The 21,622-nt window shown below is 42.6% G+C and overlaps 1 protein-coding gene across 2 annotated transcripts in view; it reads right to left on the bottom strand.

The window, feature by feature from the left end:
• CD226 (CD226 molecule) overlaps positions 1-13,292 on the bottom strand; it is a 114,559-nt gene extending 101,267 nt beyond the window's left edge. For both annotated transcript variants that reach the window (XM_058439752.1, XM_058439753.1), the window contains exon 1: positions 13,148-13,292. The gene's annotated coding sequence lies outside the window, so the exon portion shown is untranslated. The remainder of the gene's footprint in view (positions 1-13,147) is intronic.
• Between the last annotated feature and the right edge of the window lie 8,330 nt (positions 13,293-21,622).

Raw genomic sequence — 21,622 nt, 5'->3', positions numbered from 1 at the left:
GATCTAATTAAACTGAAGAGCTTCTGCACAGCAAAAGAAACTACCATCAGAGTGAAAAGGCAGCCTACAGAATGGGAGAAAAATTTTGCAACCTACTCATCTGACAAAGGGCTAATATCCAGAATCTACAAAGAACTCAAACAAATTTACAAGAAAAAAGCAACTCCATCAAAAAGTGGGCAAAGGATATGAACAGACACTTCTCAAAAGAAGACATTTATGCAGCCAACAGACACATGAGAAAATGCTCATCATCACTGGCCATCAGAGGAATGCAAATCAAAACCACAATGAGATACCATTCACACCAGTTAGAATGGCAATCATTAAAAAGTCAGGAAACAACAGGCGCTGGAGAGGATGTGGAGAAATAGGAACACTTTTACATTCTTGGTGGGACGATAAACTAGTTCAACCACTGTGGAAGACAGTGTGGCGATTCCTCAAGGATCTAGAACTAGAAATACCATTTGACCCAGCCATCCCATTACTGGGTATATACCCAAAGGATTATAAATCATGCTGCTATAAGGGACATGCACATGTATGTTTATTGCAGCAGTATTCACAATAGCAAAGACTTGGAACCAACCCAAATGTCCATCAATGATAGACTGGATTAAGAAAATGTGGCACATATACACCATGGAATACTATGCAGCCATAAAAAATGATGAGTTCATGTACTTTGTAGGGACATGGATGAAGCTGGAAACCATCATTCTCAGCAAACTATTGCAAGGACAAAAAACCAAACACCGCATGTTCTCACTCACAGATGGGAATTGAACAATGAGAACACTTGGACACAGGAAGGGGAACATTACACACCGGGGCCTGTTGTGGGTTGGGGGGAAGGGGGGAGGGAAAGCATTAGGAGATATACCCAATGTAAATGATGAGTTAATGGGTGCAGCACACCAACATGGCACATGTATACATATGTAACAAACCTGCACGTTGTGCACATGTACCCTAGAACTTAAAGTATAATAAAAAATAAATAATAAAGAGCAGGAGGGAAGTGCCAAAATGCCCAATAGGATCTTAATAAATACAAGTGCTGGCTCAAAGGTAGAGCTTAAGGCTTTCTCCTGCTGGGCCCTCACTGCATCCCAGAAGGAGATAGAATGTCATGGTTGACCAGATGCACCAGCCTGCCTCCTGCCAAGCAGCACCATCCTCTCTGTCTATGCTTTCTGCATCACATCGCTTGGGCTCCCTGAAACCAGTCCAATATTCACCTTGTTGTATTTATTACCAAGCTTGCGTTTCATTTTCAGAAGTCTCTTGATTTGGATGACAAACTCTACGGCCACCCTAAGAGCCCTGTATCTAGGGGCTGGAAGACTGGATGCTGCACCTGCCAGAAACCCTGGCAGCAGGATTCCAAATGAGATTCTGTCAATCAAAGGCACTTGCGTGAGGTCTGGAAATCAGAAGAGAAGTAGGATTTCATTTCTGTCAAACTGACAGTCACAACTCTCACAATTCCACTTGTGGAAATGTATGCTTGTTGTTCTTCTTTAGCTGTGGTGAGATGTGAGGACTTTGCACAGAGGAGACTTGAAGCAGCCTCCTTTCTGAGATCTTCCCAGAAACTCCCTGCACCCGGGCTGGAGAGAGCTGTAGATGCGCCAGTGGATTCTTCCTGTGCTGGAACTTCTGACTTGTTGAAACCTCCAAGTCAGTCTGAACTCAGGAGACTCCTTCAAGCCTGTGCATGCAGGCCTTCAGATTCGCAGCTCCGTCACCCTCTGTTTTAAATATATTCTGCATAAGTTTTTTCCCTCTTCCTGACTAGCCTTTAACTGATACCTCGGGTCTAATACTTTGCTAGTGAGGGAAATGTCAGTCAGCCTTGTTGAAAGGGAAACCGAGGTGAATGTGGCCACTGCCTGGGGTTCCCCCCCATAGCTCCTCTGCCCACTGCAGGCACACAGTACAGCATATCCTCTTTCCCTGCCCCTCCAGGACGATGCTGCGGCTCTGACAGAGCATCCTCAGGGAAAGGTCCAGAGGCAGAAAAGCACGACCCGTTCCTTCCTGTGAGGCTCCTTCACCAGCAAGGAAAACCTTTCACTGCAGACGCTTTCATGCCTCCTTGGCCAGAACTGAGCTCATCTATATCTATTTTACCTATCACGACATCAAAAAACTACCCCAGAGTTTAGTGACCTACTAGTGGTCCCCAGCCTTTTTGGCACCAGGGACCGATTTCGTGGAAGCCAATTTTTCGAAGGACCAGGGAGGGGGGATGGTTTCAGGATGATTCAAATGCATTACCTTTATTGTGCACTTTATTTCTATTATTATTACATTGTAATATATAATGAAATAATTATACAACTCACCATAATGTAGAATCAGTGGGAGCCCTGAGCTTGTTTTCCTGCAACTAGACAATCCCATCTGTGGGTGATGGGAGACAGTGACTCATCATCAGGCATTAGATTCTCATAATGAGGCTGCAGCATAGATCCCTCACACGCACAGTTCACAATAGGGTTCGTGCTCCTATGAGAATCTAAGGCTGCTGCTGATCTGACAGGAGGCGGAGCTCAGGTGGTGATGTGAGCAACAGCAAGTGGCTGTAAATACAGATGCAGCTTCACTTGCTCTCGTACCGCTCACATCCTGCTGTGCAGCCTGGTTCCTAAAAGGCCACAGACTGGTATCAGTCAACTGCCTGGGGGCTGGGGACACCTGGCTTAAACAAAAGCAGCTCATAATTTTGCAGGGCAGCTATCTGGGCAGTTCTGCACTGGTCTTATCTCTTTTTCTATGTCTGTCTTATCTAGCAGTTCCTCGGTTTCTCTCTCTCCTCTCTCCTGTTTTCTGTGTGTTCTTTCTCTCTCTCTCTCTGTCTGTCTGGCATAATGTAGGTTTTAAGAGCTGCTGTATTCATTCTCTACATGCCACTGTAAATTACCACAAATTTAGTAGTTTAAATAAAAAGAAAGTTAGGTCAGGAGTCCAGTGTGGGTCTCACAGAGCTCAAATAGAAGTAGCAGCAGGGCTGTGTGCCCTTCTGAAGGCTCCAGGCAAGAGGGAACCTGCTCCCTGCCTCTCCCAGCTTCTGGAGGCAGCTGCTTTCCTTGGCTCGTGGCCCCACTCCATCTCTAAGTCCGCAGCATGGCACTGGCCTGAACATTCTTCCCTCTTCACATCTCCTGCTGACTCCACTCTGCCTCTCTCGTCCACTTTAAAGACTCTGGGATTACACTAGGCAAACTTGAATAATCCAGGATAATCTCTCCACCTCAAGGTCCTTAACCTTAGTCACATGTGCAAAGTCCTTTTTGTCATGAAAAGTCATATATTTACAGGTTTCAGGGATTAGGATATGGATATCCTTGGGAGGGTCATTATTCTGCCTACCACACCAGCCAGACACAAATTAATTTCCTTTCTTCTTCCCAAAAGCATTGACTCAGGCTTATTCCCAAAAGCATTGACTCAGGCTTATTCCCAAAAGCATTGACTCAGGCTTATTCCCAAAAGCATTGACTCAGGCTTATTCCCAAAAGCATTGACTCAGGCTTATTCCAAGCCCTAGTGGTTGGCACAGAAACAAGCAGAATTATCTGGGAAAATCTACTCATTCAAGGTGTTCACTGCTCTGGTTTGAGGACTGCTGGGAAGACACTTTGAAGGAAAAGATCATGAAAAATAAAGATAGAAGAAAAAATATTCAACTGAAGTTAAACAATACACACACATTTAATATGTTATCAACTAAAGATACCAATTCATTAAAATATTTTTTGTTCAAATGCTTTTACTTTTTCCTTTCTAATAATGGTATTCTGGGCTTCCATGGGTTTCCAAATGTTAGGATCCACAAGCACTGTCCAAAAAAACGAGAAATAAGATGAAAACAAAGTTGGGTTAAAGTCCGTGATTATATATGCAGAGTGAGTTATATTTTATACCTTTGGCTTATTTTAAGCCATTTTACCAAGATCCTATTTACTTAAATTTTCTCTGCTATTGCAATCACATTTCCTCTTCTCCCATTCTTTAATTTATGCATATTGATTTCTCTAGGGACCTTTTCAATTCTTCCTTCTTGTATTGTTTCTCTTCTTCATTCTGAGCATCAGCATGCCTTTCTCTTGCTTAATTTCCTCTCAGAGGAGCCATTCCTCCACTTCAGTGCCTTCAATAAAAAGCTGCGATGTCCTCAAAGTTCAAAGTTGCATCATGGGCATAATTTTCCTTGTAGTACAACTGTGTAATCAGATTGTTCCTTCACCAACATTGATCAGGTTTCAGGTGTGTGCGTAAATGGGCTGAAATTCTTAATTTTCCTGCATCTATTAAAACCAGAAACTGAAATATCTATCATTTTTAACTAGAACACTAAAATCGTGTCTTACACATTGATATCCAGGACACACATCACTCATGGAAGCCACTCCCTCAGCACAGAGGCTCCACCTTGATGCCATCTTTGGCTTGTCCTTTTTACGTTTCATATTCAACCACCAACTCCTGCAGAGTCTCCATGAAAATATTTGTAAGAGCGACTTCTGCCTCTCCACCTCCATTCTCACTATTCCTAGCTCTCAAAGAATCCATTATGGAGTCAGAGATTCACCTTCTCCTAACTCATCCTACAACAGCCTTCCCTCAGGTCTACATTCCGAATGAATGCTTTCAGAGTAACAGTACTGACAGACAGATGCCTCACAAACCATCTTACTTAATGCTCTGATGATTCACACGCCAGATTGTGACCGTTGGATGGTAGCTATGTGTCTGACACCCTCTAATGCTTTATATGTTTCATTCATTTAACTGTTTAAAATATTAAAGAGCAGGAATTGCTACTATTTTCATGCTACATTTGAGGAAACTGAGGTACCGAGTGGTTAAGTAATTTTCCTAATGTCCTCCCTCACTCTCCAGGTAGCAAAGCGAGGATTTCAACGCAGATATCTGACTGTAGACCCACACTTTTAACCTCAACACCCCACAGCCCACCCATGGGAGTTATTTTTCCCCCACTCAACACATAATAAAATGAGCATCACAGCAGTTAGGAAGCCAGCTACAGTTTTGTGGGTCAGTGATTCCTTTTATGCTACCCCTTGAGTCAGAGATGTAAATGAACAAACTGACTCCCTAACGCAATGATTCCCAAAGTGCATCCTCCAATTGCCACTGACATCTTGGAAAATGTTCATTATGTGGATAAACAGGATTAGGAAATTCTACACACTTTATTCCCATTTTGTAGACACAGAAATCACTCAACACAGCACATTAAAAGCTCTGGTAAGTTCAGCAGCAAAGAAGTTTATCGAGCTTAGTTTAACCCACTGTTTCTCAAATTACACTGGTCCACAAATAATGTCATTTTATTCAATGAAAATTCATTGTAATATTGATGAGAAAAAAAATTGATGCCTGGCTGGGGCCACTGTCCTTGTGGAGTTTGCATGCTCTCTCCATGTCTGCATGGGTTTTCACATATTCCAGTTTCCTCCCACATCCCAAAGCTGGGCATGTCTAAATGGTCCCAGTCTGGGTGAGTGTCGGTGTGTGTGACTGCACCCTGTGATGGAACAGCATCCTGTCCAGGGCTGGTTCCTGCCTTACACCCTGAGCTGCTGGGATGGAATCTGGCTTCCCAAAACCCTGAACTTAAATAATTGGGTAAATAATTATCTTGCTTGTCTTTATTCATCTTTCTTCAAAGTATGTATAGCTCACATTTATTTCAATGTTTAATATTATAAGTGTTTGGGTCTTTATTTAGAAGTTTGGTGATGTTTTTGTGACCAGAAATATGCCATCAAAACTTAACTTTTATTTATATCAATTAGCCTATGGTAAAATTAGTTTTGTTACATGTTGTTCTACTTAAAGCCACAGTTTCCAAGAACCTATCAATGATGCTAAGTGAGAACTTACTGAACAATCGCACATCGCTGAACAATAGGAATCCATTCTGAGAAATCTGTCATTAGGCAACCTCCTTATTGTGTGAAGATCCTAGAGTGCACTTACACAAAACTACAAGGTGGAGCCTACCACACACCTAGGCTATATGTTACAGCCTGTTGCTCCTAGGCTATAAACATGTACAGCTTGTTACTGTATGGAATACTGTAGGTAACTGTAACACAGTGTAAGTATTTGTGTTTCTAAACATATCTGAACATAGAAAAGGTAGAGTTTAAATATGATATTATCACCTTATGGAACTTACATCAGTATAGTGTTGTTCCATATAATATTATGGAACCACTGTCATATATGTAGTCTCCTGTTTTAGTCTGTCCTTATGCAGCACATGACTATAATTTTAACAAGAAATTATATTTTTATGCATCATTTATTAGCATACACCACAGGACAGATTTTGGAACATGCTAGGTGATAGATTGAATCTGAACATCTCCATTTCCTTGTCAAAGTTCTATAAAGTCTACTCCCTTTTTTACCTCTTCAATGTCACTTCTCATTTGAAAATCAATCAATGTAATTCAACTATTCACAAGTTAAAGAAGAAAAATCATGTGATTATATCAACTGACAAAGAAAAAGCATTTGACAAAATCCAGCATACACTCCCAATGAAAACTCTTAGCAAGTTAGTAATAAAAGAGAATTACCCCAACTTGGTAAAAACAACCTATAATCACCCTACAGCTAGAAAGACTAAATAGTTTCCCCCTGAAACTGGAAGCAAGGTTAAAAGGTCCTTTCTTACCACTGCTATACAACATAGTATTGGATGTTCTGGCCACTGCAATAAGGCAAGAAAAAGAGATAAAAGCCATACAGATTGGAAAAAAAGAAATAAAATTGTTGCTATTTGCAGGTGACATGATTGTCTATGTAGAACCCCCAAGAAATCTACAAAAACTTCTAAAACTAATAAGTGTGTTCAGCAACTTTGCAGTATACAAGATCAACACCCAAAATCAATTGCATTTCTATATATAAACATGAACATAGAGAAGCCAAAAATAACACAATATCATTTATAACCATAAGAAATTATGTACATTTAACAAAATGTGTATAGTATCTTTATGCTGAAAATTAGAACAATTTGATGAAAAAAATCAAAGACCTGAATAAATGGAGAAATGTCATGTTCGTGGATAGAAAGATTCAAATGGTAAAGATAGCAGCTCTTCCCAAATTTATTTATAATTGTGCCATTATTTATAACATCAAAATATTATGAATGACTTAATACTCATCCCTGGAAAACTGGTTGAATAAACTATGGTACATCCACATAATACAGCAAGGGAGAAAGATGTAGGATGGGAGGCTAGGCCTGTCTCTCCTTTTCACGTTTTTCTACCTGCTTTTTATTCACTGGAAGCTGATTAGATTGTGCCCACCAGATTAAGGGTAGGTCTGCCTTCCCCAGCCCACTGACTCAAATGTTAATCTCCTTTGGCAACACCCTCACAGACATACCCAGGATCAATACTTTGCATCCTTCAATCCAATCAAGTTGACACTCAGTATTGACCATCATAAGTCCACCCCTTGTCAACTTGAACCCATACATGTCTCCTGAGATCACACATAATCTTCAAATAAAGACAATAATAAGGTCATAATTATGCCCAACGTAATACAACTATCCTTCGTACAACCAAAAACGCACCAATCCCCAACCTAAATACTATTACATAAAGTTAATAATATTTAAATGCTGATATGAAGTCAATAAATCTTATGTCGCAGGATAAAGGAAAAGGAAATAAAATGAAGATATTTTCTTAGTACAAGTGTATACATGCACAAACATGTTTTTAACAAAAGAAGGAGGAAATATGACAGTTACAGTCCTTGTTTCTGCAGCTGGTCACGTGGTTGTAGCTGGTGTTGATGACTACCTTCTTCTACTACCCATTCCATATTCCCTCTGCCTTCAGCAAGGACCTCAGCAGGTCATGGCTTTTTTCCTGGTGAAGTGACCCAAACCTTCATTCCTGAGGAGTCTGGACCATTTGTATCTCTGCCTGGATTGGGCTGTTATAGTTTCCCATTGACCTTAATCACAGGGCATGGTAATAATAAGGGATGCCCTAATGGATCTGCTGTATTCCATGCATACTCTTCCTTACCTCCATTGAGAAGTAGACTGATTTCACCTTGATAGTCCGGGTCAGCCACCCCGGCCAACACTGTAACTCCCTTCTTAGCCTGTTGACTTAAAGGTAGGAGGAGCCCAAAGTGTTCAGGTGGCAATCTTAACTTCCAGTTTAATGGAATTGTTGTTGTGTCTCCCTCTGGAACTAAGACTTCTAGGCCAACAGAATGTAATGTTGTGGGAACAGGAAGCAAAAAGTTTGCTAGTGGATCACTAGGGGTGATGGTGAGTGGTGCCACTTCCATTTCCATCCCTTGATTCCTGGACCCACGAATCCTGGCTATAGGAGACACAGTACCATATATTGGATGCTGATTCAGAGCATACATGGCCTTCTGGAGAATTTTGCCCCAGCCCTGCAAAGTATTGTCACCTAGTTGGTATTGTAATTGTGACTTCAAAAGGCCAGTCCACCATTCTATCAATCCAGCTGATTCAGGACTATGAAGAACATGGTAAGACCAGTGAATTCCATGAGCATGAGCCCATGCTGCACTTCTTTAGCCGTAAAGTGAGTGCCTTGGTCAAGAGACAATGCTGTGTGGAATACCATGACAGTGAATAAGGCATTCTGTGAGTACATGGATGGTAGTCTTGACAGAAGCATTGTGTGCAGGATAGACAAACCCATATGTGGAGTAAGTGTCTATTCCAGTGAGGACCAACCTCTGGCCTTTCCTTGATGGAAGAGGTCCAATATAATCAATCTGCCACCAGGTAGCTGGCTGATCACCCTGAGGAATGGGAATGGTGCCATACCAAGGGCTCGGTGTTGGTCTCTGCTGCTGGCAAATTGGGCACTCAGCAGTGGCCATAGCCAGGTCAACCTTGGTGAGTGGAAGTCCATGTTGCTGATCCCATGTGTAATCTCCATCCCTGCCACCATGGCTACTTTGTTTATGGGCCTATTGGGCGATGACAGGGGTGGCTGGAGAAAGAGGCTGAGTGGTGTTCACAGAATGAGTCATCCTATCCACTTGATTATTAAAATCCTCCTCTGATGAGGTCACCTATTGGTGAGCACTCACATGGGATACAAATATCTTCACAGTTTTTGACCACTAAGAGAGGTCCATCCACATACCTCTTCCCCAAATTTCTTTGTTACCAATTTTCCAATCACGCTTCTTCCAAGTCCCTGACCATCCAGCCAAACCACTGGCTATAGCCCATGAATCAGTATATAATTACACATCTGGCCATTTCTCCCTCCATGCAAAGTGCCCAACCAGGTGCACTGCTCAAAGTTCTGCCCACTGCAGAGATATTCCTTCACCGCTGTCCTTCAGGGATGTCCTAGAAAAGGGCTGTAGTGCTGCAGCTGTGCACTTTTGGGTGGTGCCTGCATATCGTGCAGAACCGTCTATGATCCAGGCCCTAGTATTCTCTTCATCTGTCAATTGATCATATGGAACTCCCCATGAGGCCACCGGTGCAGGATGGGGAAGAGAAGGCAGGTTGGCAGAAGTGGAGGCCATGGGCATTTGAGCCACTTCCTCATGTAACTTACTTGTGCCTTCAAGACCTGCTCGAGTCTGATCACATATACACCGCTTCCATTTGTTGATGGAATGCTGCTGTGCAAGACCTACTTTATGGCTAGGCACCCAGTTCATGATAGGGGTCCAGGTCACATGGTGACCTGATGACCCATAGTCAAATGTTGAGTTTCCACCAAAGCCCAGTAACAAGCCAAGAGCTGTCTTTCAGAAGGAGAGTAGTTATCTGCAGAAGATGGCAGGGCCTTGCTCCAAAATCCTAGAGGCCTCCACTGTGATTCACCTACGGTGGCCTGCCAAAGGCTCCAAACAGTATCCTTATCTGCCACTGCCACTTCAAGCACCATTGGATCTGCTGAGTCATACGGCCTACGTGGAACAGCAGCTTGCACAGCAACCTGGACTTGTTGAGGAGCCTTCTCCTGTTCTGGACCCTACTTAAAACTGGCAGCCTTTCGGGTCACTTGATAAATGGGCCTGAGTAACACACCCAAATGAGGAATGTGTTGCCTCCAAAATCCACACAGGCTCACTAGTCATTGTGGCTTCTTCTTGGTTGTAGGAGGTGCCAAAGGCAGCAACTTATCCTTCACTTTAGAAGGAATATATCGACAGGCCCCACACCACTGAACCCCTAGAAATTTTACTGAGGTAGAAGATCCCCGAATTTTAGTCAGATTTATTTCCCATCCTGTGGCACGCAAATGTCTCACCAATAAGTCTAGTGTGTTTGCTACTTCTTGCTCACTGGATCCAGTCAGCTTAATGTCACCAGTGTAATGGACCAATGTGATATCTTGTGGAAGCAAAAAGTGATCAACCTCCCTCCCAATGAGATTATGACACAAAGCCAGAGAGTTGGCATACCCCTGAGGTAGGACAGTAAAGGTATATTGCTGGCCTTGCCAGCTGAGGGCAAATTGCTTCTGGTGGCCAGGAATGGAGAAAAGGGCATTTGCCAAGTCAATGGCTGCATACCAGGTACCACGAGATGTGTTAATCTGCTCAAGCAATGAAACCACATCTGGCACAGCAGCTGCAATTGGAGTCACCCCTTGGTTAAGCTTACAATAATTCACTGTCATTCTCCAAGATCCATCTTTCTTCTGCACAGGCCAAATGGAAGAGTTGAACGGGCATGTGGTGGGAATCACCACCCCTGCATGTTTCAAGTCCTTGATGGTGGCATTAATCTCCACAATCCCTCCAGGGATGCGATATTGTTTTTTGTTTACTGTTTTATGCGATATTGTTTTTTGTTTACTGTTTTTCTAGGTAGGAAGCCAAATGGCTTCCATTGGGCCTTTCCCACCATAGTGGCCCTCCCACTACCAGTCAGGGAGCCAGTGCAGGGATTCTGCCAGCTGCTAAGTATGTCTATGCCAATTATGCAAATGACCACAGGATGAGTCTGGGGGCCCACTGGACCCACTGTAAGTCAGACCTGAGCTAAAACTCCATTAATTACCTGACCTCCATAAGCCCCTATTTTAACTAGAGGACCACAATGACATTTTGGGTCTGCTGGAATCAACATCAGCTCAGAGCCAGCGACCAGTAGTCCCCAAAATGTCTGATCATTTCCCTTTTCCCAGTGCACAGTTACCCTGGTAAAAGGCTGGAAGTATCCTTGGAGAATGAAGGGAGAAAGAGTCACTGCATAAATTGCTGGTAATATAGTGGGGTCCTTCCTCAAGAGCACCCAGCCTTCCCTTCATTCAAGTGGTTCTGGGTGTGTAAACTGGCTCAAGTCTGGAAATTGATTGAGGGGCCATGATTTTCTGATTTTATAATTCAAATTAGTCTTTTGTCCACTCAACCTAGAAGTTTTCTTCCTATATAAATTAAGTAGAAATGCAGTAGGCTTCCTACCCATTTTACTTCTAGGAACATTGTGATTAATTAGCCAATGCCAGAGCTCTACACAAGTCAGACTATTCTGATTGCTGCCTTGTCTCTGCTGTCCATTATGGTATCTACGCCTGCCTTGCCTTTGACGGTTGAGTGCTGCCACTTGGCCCCTGCCACCTCAGGATCCAATTATTCCCATTGTATTTAAATTTTGTAGTTGAGTGGCTGTGGTTCCCACTGTTAGATCTGACATACAGAGAAGAGCAATTTCAGGGCTCTTCAAAGATGAAGGTGCTGCACTCACAAATCTATTTTGGAAGGCATTAGTCAAGGGTATATCTTCTGGACCCTCCTAGCTGTGATGAGGAAAACTAAAGTGACTAATCCACTCCACCATCCCGATCTCCCTAAGCCTTTGGATCCCTTCCTCTACATTAAGGGGATCAGGCATTTCCAGCTTACACACAGTGGGCCATCTTTTAATCCATATTTCAGCTAACCAAGCAAACAAACTATCAGAACCTTTTTAAACTCCCTGAGCTGCAACATTAAATGCAGAGTCCCTACTTAGTGGGCCCAAATCAATAAATTCAGCCTGATCCAACTCCATGTTCCTCCCACCATTATCCCATACCCTTAACATCCATTCCCATGCCTGTTCTCCAGATTTCTGTTTATGTAGATTAGAAATCTCAAGGAGTTGTTATCGAGTGTAGCATACTTCCTTATGGGTTACACTCTCAACCTCACCTCTAGGGGCCTGTGAGGACTTTAGTTTAGTTATAGGTCTAGAAGCAAACAGGGGTGTTGGGGGTGGCTCCTGAGGAGAATCAACATTATTTTGCCTGGCAACTGCCTCAGGGGAGGCCATCACTGTTGCCTCAGGCAATGAAGGGTTTATCTCCTCAGACAAAGGTGGAAAGGCTGATGGCAGCATGGTAGGGGAGGAGGTGTTGGGGAAGCTGTTCCTTCTGGCAAAAATGGTTCATCAGAGTTTACAAACTCAGGGTTCTCCCACACGTCCCCATTCCAAGTCGCAGGGTCCCATTCTTTTCCAATCAAGGCCTTCACTTTAACAGTAGACACCTGGGGAGGCTGTGCATGCACCTTTCGTTGCAGGTCAGCCACTCACATGATAAAAGTTTGTGTCTGTTTTACCATAATTTCAGCTCAGGACAATCTTAGCAGATTTGTGGCTCAGTATCTGCTTCTGAAGCCAGGAGACAGAATCCCTGAGTTCGTCATTTTCTTTCATCACTTTGTCCACTGAACTGAGGAGCAACCAACCAGCTTCATTATGTTCCTTGGTTCCCCACATATGGTCAAAGGTATTACGTATAGAGTCACTGAACTCCTTGCCTCTCACGAGCAAGGAGTGAAGCAGGAGTGTCATGACAAATGCATTTATTTTGCATAACTCTCTAAACAGTTCACACCAAGGACTATCAGTGTTTTCCACACTATTAGAAGTACTTAGCATTTTTTATATATATATTATATAATATATATTCCTATATAGTATATATCCTATTATATATAATGTATATAGGTGTATATATAATGCCTATGTGTGTATGTATATAATGCATATGTGTGTCTGTATATGTGTGTGTGTGTGTGTATATATATATATATATATATGGAAGTTTATTAAGTATTTACTCACATAATCACAAGGTTCCACAATAGGCCATCTGCAAGCTTGAGGAGCAAGGAGAGCCAGCCTGAGTCTCAAGACTGAAGAACTTGGAGTCCGATGTTCAAGGGCAGGAAGCATCCAACACAGGAGAAAGATGTAGGCCAGGATGCTAGACCTGTCTCTCCTTTTCACGTTTTTCCACTTGCTTTGTTTTCGCTGGCAGCTGGTTAGATTGTGCCCACCAGATGAAGGGTGGGTCTGCCTTCCCCAGCCACTGACTCAAATGTTGACCTTTGGCAACACCCTCAGACACACCCAGGATGGCTACTTTGCATCCTTCGATCCAATCAAGTTGACACTCAGTATTAACCATCACAGAACTAAAGTTGTATCTGCTTGTCCTTGGTAGTAGCACTCATGTAGTAATTCTGAAAGCACTTTGTTCAAATTGCATATGACAGAGGAAATGAGTAGATACATTTGACTCTGGTATTACAGGGAACCAGGGTTCTCACTATGGGTAAGAGACATACAAATATGGAATGGGGAAGGGAGAAGAACTCTGAGTTACTGGACTGAAACTGAAGTTATCAGTGGAAACATATGAATTTTAAAAATGTATTTCTAGTTCTGGCTCTAGTTCCACTAAAAGGGTCTAGAAGTAGCATAGTCCAGTAGCAACACCCACACCTACCTACTTGCCGTAACTTAGTTGGTAGATGCCATCTCCTACTAAACAAGCCAGGGCTCCTTGGGGAAATTGCTGATTGCAATCTGGCATGGGGAAATACAAGACCAGTAATCCTTTGTGGGCATAGACAAAAACAAAGTCCTTGTGCTACAGCCATCACCAAACACCGCCCTCTCCCAGATAACCTGAGTGACAGCTGCTTCTGTTCAAGCTGCGGCTTTAGCATCACTCTATTTCCCTACCTCCTCTCACACAGCACCTGATCCAGAACAAACTCCTCACCTCCTCAGCACCCCACTATCTCCTAACACAAGTTAAATCCTCACAACCAGACCAGGTGCTGCCCCACCCTTTGCCATCGAGTGTGTGTGTGTGTGTGTGTGTGTGTGTGTGTGTGTGTGTGTGCACCCACGCTCCATTGCTGTTGCAAGCATCAAAAAGCCTAACTTTGTTGTGCCTGTGGTATTGACCGAAGGGTGTAAGGCCTTCTGTATGTATATGAGCTGACAGGCTTTTTGTCTACAATTGTGCTGAAACTCATTCCTAGAACCTCTTAGAATAATGCAGCCAGAATGGCATTTCAGAACCTCACTCCACTCTGCACCTCTCTGCCTTGCATTTCTGCTCCTTAGAAACAACAACTATCAAATCTTTTGGCTGTTTTTCTTATGTCATGTTTCTAAATAATATGCTCATTCTGTTACTTCTGGATTTATCTGTTTTACACATTATTGCTTGCCTTCTTTCAGTATTTCTCTTTCACAGACCAAATAAAAATTTATGCAAACTGAGAGTGAGACAAAATGCTGATTTCCTGATTGTTTTGAAATTTAAAAAAAGGCATTTTCTCCTAAACCTGTTTGACCCTCATCTTACACTCTTGGGGAAGGTTTTACTTTGTTCACAAAATATTTGATTAATAATTCACAATAGATGAGGTGTTTCCTTTTACACACATCTATATTCACTTCCTCCTCCCTCCATCTTCCCAATCAATACATGTTGTGATTTTTAAAATACTGATCATCAGTGTTGACATCATTATGGCTATATAAATGCTGATCATTTCTTTCCTGAACAATTTCTTTACCCAAACACCACCTCTTCTCTTCTCTAACATCAAAAATCCTCGTTTGGGCCATGGCGTCCTCACACAATGCACCACGCTCTTGATCCCTCCTGAAAATATCTCAACTTGGATTTGTAGTAATGTAACACAGCTGGAAGGGTGTGATTCCCTGCAGATGACAAAGGCTCATGGGCTCCCCTATGATGCACATGGCATACAATGAATGGTGCCTCTGCCAAGTGGTCTCAGGCACCCCGGACTGGAGTCTGGTAAAAATCTCTCTCTTATCCATCCATCTTTGTTTGGTGGATTGATTGAGGAGAAGCTGGAATTAGATGATCTGGCCTCATTATTTAAGTACATTTGGTATTAGATATAATGTCACTCTTCTCTCTTGTATTATCAATAGGTGAAAGATAAGAGCCGACACCACTTCATGTGGGTTATGTAGATAAGATTTTATCTTTATTTTGGAGAGCTCCAAGTGTATTAATAGCATCCTATATTTGATTACGTAATTGGGCACTGAGGCTCCTTTTACTTCCACAGGATAAGGTTGAATCAATTTTCTGAGTCTAATTAATGAGACCTTTGAAGAGGAAGTGGGGTTGAAAGTGAAGAAGGAACCATTATTGACAGTATCCTAGGAGCTACGCATTGCCAGGCATATTCAATTATGCTATAATTTTCATAAGGTCAGCAGATCTGAGAGCAAAACTGTTGCCCATTTAAGATTTGGAAACATTTCAGAAGACGGGAAAAACATGAACTTCTAGTGGTATATTTTATTCTTTTTTCCAGCTCAATCATTTATCTCTTCATTGTTCCTTAATTCCCATAAGTTCTTTTAAAGTATCTGTGGACAAGAAGATCCAAAAATTCCTTCAAATTTCATTGAGTGATCTGTTGCAGTCCCTATACCTCCTGCTGTGGCTCTTTGTCAGGAACTATGGTTGTGTGGTTGCTGCTGTGTCAATTTGAGCAAACTGTACTTTCAGGGATAAAAGAAAATGCTAACACCTGGATAATTCTGAAAGTTATTGCATGGCATGTGAAGGAAACTGAAATCCTTCTGGGGGAGGGGACTATTTAGATCTGAAAGGGCTTGATAAGTCAGTCATGGAGGAGGCAGATGGATAGTGGGAAAAAGCAGTGAGGAATTAGACAAACTGTTTCCAAGTAAATCTGGAATCTTCCCAATAGAAGTAATAACTAAAGTCAAAAGAGGTAATGCGACTTCCTGGGGAAAGCACATAGAGGAAAAAGAATTGAAGAAATTTACAGTAAAACTAAACCAAATATAACACAAACCAGATCATAAACCTCAAATTTCTAAGGGGTCCTTGAAAGTTCAGAAGACAGACTTTACAGTGGGTTCAGGTTCTCAGAAATGAGAACTAGTTCATAGCTGAATAGAAGTAAAAGTGAAACACCACCCCTTGTCAGAAATGTTTCAATTTAGCTATCATTCTACAATGAACAAGACATAATAATATTGTTCTTCTATAAGACAGAGTATCAACCAGGTGTGCTAAATAAGATCTGGAGAGTAAATTATAGAAATTTATCCATTCTAAAATGCCAGAATAATATTAAAGCTCCACAAGACAGACAGACAGACACACACACACACACACACACACACACACACACACACACACACAAAATTCAAATATATGAAATGTCTTACCTATATCCAAGGGAATAGGTAAGCCAAGAGAATGAAATTAGTGGCTGTTTCAGAGTACTTAGAACCTACAATTCTCTAAGTATTAAATAGAAACAGATCTGCAGTCATTTTCTTTTTAATTGAACACTTGCATTGACTTATCTATGCCCTTAGCTCTAAGTAGGTAGGAGACAGACCTTTAACTTTGATCCAGCTGTAGAATAATGATTCATAATTCAATTGTTTCAGGAAGTGAGATTGATGTACGTGTGCAGGTTGTTCTATAGATAGATTGCGTGTCATGGTGGTTTGGTGTACATATTCAACCAAATTATTTCTCAGTTTCTTTCTGTGTTCTGCATTAAACAGTACTTTATTCCTGTGCTATTCATTTGTAACTGGAATAACGAACTGGGCAGGTTTCAATCAAGCAGTATACTGAATGGACTTGCAGGCCCTATCAGTATGTATTATCAAGGTTTGTCCTGTGAATTTGTGACATGTGAACTTTTTCAAACCCATTACTACACCATTATATAGCTTGAAAAGGTAAACTGAAGGGATTCTACAAAATCAATGAAATAAAAAAACTACAAAATCAATGAAATAAAAAGTACGAGTGACTACTTTTATAGTTCACATTGCAGAAGGAAAAGAGAAACTTCCACTGTTAGTACACACTATCAACTCTCAACCTAGAGACTGAGCAGCTCCTGCAGACAAGGGGATGGGGCACATAATCAGCACATTTGGGTCACAGGCCCACCCCTGTAGCCACCGGAATTACTATGGGAGGAGAGAGAAGGAATTGTTTATACAAAAGGGTGCTGAGACAATCAAAACAAAAGGCGTTCTGCAAACACCCTGTTGTTGGAGGTTAGAATGCGATTCAATCTTACTGGCCTGGAATTTTCCAAAGGCTAATATTGCAAGTTCTTCCTACAAACCTGTATGCCCCCTGGTTTCCTATTCACCCTACCTACATAGCAGTTCTATTGTCCATCGTGACAATGACTCACCAAAATTTACCTCTAATTCTCATATGCATATTTCAATACCTCCCTGCATGGCATAATTAGGCAGCAATTAGAAGAAACTTTGGAATATAAATTGGTATTATTTTCTAACAGCAATTTTACTGAGTTGTATTTTTTTTTCTCTGTTCCTCAGGTGTACAGATATGGTTTACTCACAAGTCTTAAGTGAGGACATATTTCCATCCCTGATTCATACACGGTCTGTTTTATTTAATTAATTCCTTGATTATTGAAAGTAGTATAATAAGTACCATGAACCTGTCACCCTAAACAAAAACCAGGATCTTGGTGCAACCTACATTCACTTGCGTTCTCCCCACGTCAAAACATCCCACTGCTCTTCCCCTGCTAAAGTCACCATCACCCTCTTGATTTGCCTTTTTATGTAGTTTCTGTGTGCGTATGTGAGGTGAAATTGTTTGTTGTTGTTGTTGTTATTGTTTTCACCTCTATGAAGAGTATATAAATATTTAAGACACATTTTTCTTCATTGAATATTCTACTACTAACAGTGATGGGAGTGAGATGGCAGAATAGGAAGCCCCAGACCTCTTTTCCTCCCCACTCCCCCGCAAGATTCAACAACTATGCATGGATGAATTTCTTTTGAGAATTCCAGAAATGCAAGAAATGAATTTCTGGGTTTGAATAAATTCCGCAGTCTAAGGTATTTTGTTGGAACAATACAGATGAACAGAAATACTTAGCACAAGTGAGGGGCTCTAGCAGCAAGTGTGTGCTAGTCCAGATGGTGGCTTTGTTCTCAGCAGCCCCAAGCATCTAGAATAAGCCAAACCTGTCCCTCCTCCAGGACAGGTGATACAGAGCCAGTCCTCCAGGCAGCCCCGGAAAGTCCAGAACATCGGACACTTGCTGCAGCTCTGTCCCACCCCAGGGAGAACTCAGGATTTGGGGGTTCCCCGTCTTGTTCTGTGCTGGGCTGCAGAGTCTAGTTGAGAGGCTCCTGTACCCTGAGCAAGCATGAAACTAGCGGTCTTGAAGCCAGTAGAAAAATTGGTGGCACTCTCGCTCCATAATCCTTTCTCTGGCACCTCTCACATGATTGGGAGGAAACCCCAGGTCATAACTTCTCCCAGGGAGGGAAGGAGGGGACTTGACCATATGTCCCATGTTCTGACATTCTGGGGGGGCTTCCCAAAGGACTGATTTCTGTCTTGCCTGAATCTGAGAGTTGACAGAAACAGCCCTAGGTCGGGAGCCACTGAGAACAAAGGACAGAACTAGTGACACTAGTATGCACTCACCAGTCATACTTTCTGCAGCCCAGCACAGAACGAGAGGGAGAATCCCCAAATCCTGAGTTCTCCCTGGGGTGGGACAGAGCTGCAGCAAGTGTCCGATGTTCTGGACTTCCAGTCGGCTCTGCATCACCTGTCCTGGAGGAGGGACAGATTTGGCATATTCTAGACGCCTGGGGCTGCTGAGAACAAAGCCACCATCTGGACTAGCACATACTCCCTGCCAGAGCCCCTCACCTGTGCTCAGTGCTTCTGTTCATCTGTATTGTTCCAACAAAATACCTTAGACTGCGGAATTTATACAAACACAAAAATTTATTTTTCACATTTCTGGAGGCTGCGAAGTCCAAGATGAAGGAACTGGCAGATCCAGTGTCTGGTGAGGCTCGTGTGTTGCTTCTGAGAACTCTGCCTTGTTGCTGGGTCCTTACACAGCAGAAGCCAGGAGGGCAAAATGCACCAGGCAGTCCCTTCAACCTCTTTTATAAGAGCAGCAATCCATTCATAAGAACGAGCCCTAATGCCTTCATCACTTCTCAAAAGGCCTCACTTCTTAACACTGTCACATTGGGCATTAGGTTCCAACAGGTGACTTTTGGAAGGCCACATATATTGAACCGATAGCATTCCACCTCCGGCTCCCCAAAATTCATGTCCTTCTCACAAAGGACAAAAAAATGCATTCATTTTATCACAAAAGCCCCCAAAGCCTTAACTTGTTCTAGCACCTACTTTAAAGTCTAAAGTCTCATTTAATATTGTCTAAATCAGATAATGGTTGACACCCTACGTACAAATTATTTTTTTATTTTATTTATTTATTTATCTATTTATTTTTTTGAGAAGGAGTCACGCTCTGTCGACCAGGCTGGAGTGCAGTGGCGTGATCTCGACTCACTGCAACCCTCGCCTCCGGGTTCAAGCAATTCTACTGCCTCAGCCTCCCGAGTAGCTGGGATTATAGGTGTAAGCCACTGTGCCCAGCCAACGTACAATTTATTCTGAGGCAAATTCCTCTTAAGTCGTAAGACTGTGGAACTAAACAAGTTACATGTTTCCAAAATACAATGGTGGGAGAGATGTAGGATAGATATTCTCATTCCAAAAGCAAGAAATGAAAAGGAAGAAAGGGGTAACTGGTACCAAATTAAGTCCAAAACCCAACAGGGCCAAACCAACATTAAATCTTAAGGCTTCAGAACAATTTTCTTTGACTCAGCGTTCTGCCTTCCAGACATACTGGGGCAAGGGTTGGGCCCCCAGGCCTGGGCAGCCCCACTCTCACTGCTTTGCTAGGTGCAGCCCATGTGGCAGCTCTCACACATTGCAGTTGCATGCCTATAGCTCTCCCAGGCTGGAGTCATCTGCTGGTGGTGCTACAGTTCTGGAGTCTCAGAGGTGGTCCCAACCCCATGGCTCTGCTGGCCATTGCCTTGATAGGGGGATCTCTGTGGCTGTGTGTGCCTGTGGCAATTCTTTTTGTGGGCCCTGAGGTTCTCTGAGGTAACTTTTGAGAGCTAGAAAGCCATGTCTCCATACCTTGTGTACTCTGTGTGCCTACAGAGTCAGCACCACGTGGACGTTGCCAAGGTTTATCACTTACACCCTCCAGAGCGGTGGCCCAAGCTGTACCTGGGCCCACTTGACCGCAGCAGGGAGCTAAGGAGCTCTGTGCTGGAATGCATGGAGCAGAGACTTGAGGTGATTCTAGGCAGTGAGCCTGAGGTCCCAAAGGTACCTGGGCACTTCCCTTGAAACCATTCTGCTCTCAAGGTCATGGCATTCTGGCTTGTGATGGGAGTGGCCATGATCTCCAGAATGCTTTTGGGGTCATCCTTTCATTGTCCTGATGAATAGCATCTGGCTCCTTTCTATCCATCCTAATCTCCTGACAGTCACTGGGCCACACCCTCTGGACAGAACTTCAATTCTCTACAGAATGTGTCTTTTTATTCTTTACAAGTTGGCCAGGCTGAGAATTTTTCAACTCTTAAGTTCTGCTTCCTTTTTAATTAGAAATTCCATCTTTAATTCATTTCTCTTTTCTCACATTTTACTACAGTCAAAAAAGCCATGCCACACCCTCAATACTTTGCTTAGAGATTTCTTCGGTCAGATATCCTAGTTCATTGCTTTTCGGTTCTGCCTTTCACAAAGTACTGGGACACAGAAACAATTCAGGCAAGTTCTTTGCCACTTTGTAACAAGGATGGCCTTCCCTCCAGTTTCCATTAACATATCCCTCATTTCTGTCTAAGACCTCATCAGAAGTACCTGTACTTGACTGAGTATGGTGGCCCATGCTTGTAATCCCAGCACTTTGGGAGGCCAAGGTGGGAGAATTGCTTGAGGCCAGGAGTTCTAGACCAGCCTGGGCAACAAGGTGAGCCCTCATCTCTACAGAAACCTTTTTAAATTAGGTAGGTGCTAATTTTAAATTAGCATATATAGTCCCAGCTGCTTGGAAGGCTGAGGCAGGAGGATCACTTGAGCCCAGGAATTCAAGATTAGTCTGCTGTAATCTCACCAATGCACTCCAACCTGGGTGACAGAGTGAGACCCTGTCTCAAATAAATAAATAAATAAACAAACAAACACCTTTACTGTTCATATTTTTACCTATATTCTGATCACAACTACTTAATCTCCAAGAAGACTGACACTCTTCCTACAGCTCTCCTTTTCTGAATTCCCTCCAGAATCCCCCTCTATGGTCCATTCATGGCAATATGGACTTTTTCTAGTCTGCTCCAGCTTCCACCCATTACCCAGTTTCA

This window comes from Hylobates moloch, unplaced genomic scaffold (genome assembly GCF_009828535.3).
Source record: "Hylobates moloch isolate HMO894 unplaced genomic scaffold, HMol_V3 SCAFFOLD_5, whole genome shotgun sequence".
Taxonomy (NCBI): domain Eukaryota; kingdom Metazoa; phylum Chordata; class Mammalia; order Primates; family Hylobatidae; genus Hylobates; species Hylobates moloch.
This window is presented reverse-complemented; position numbering and strand designations above follow the sequence as displayed.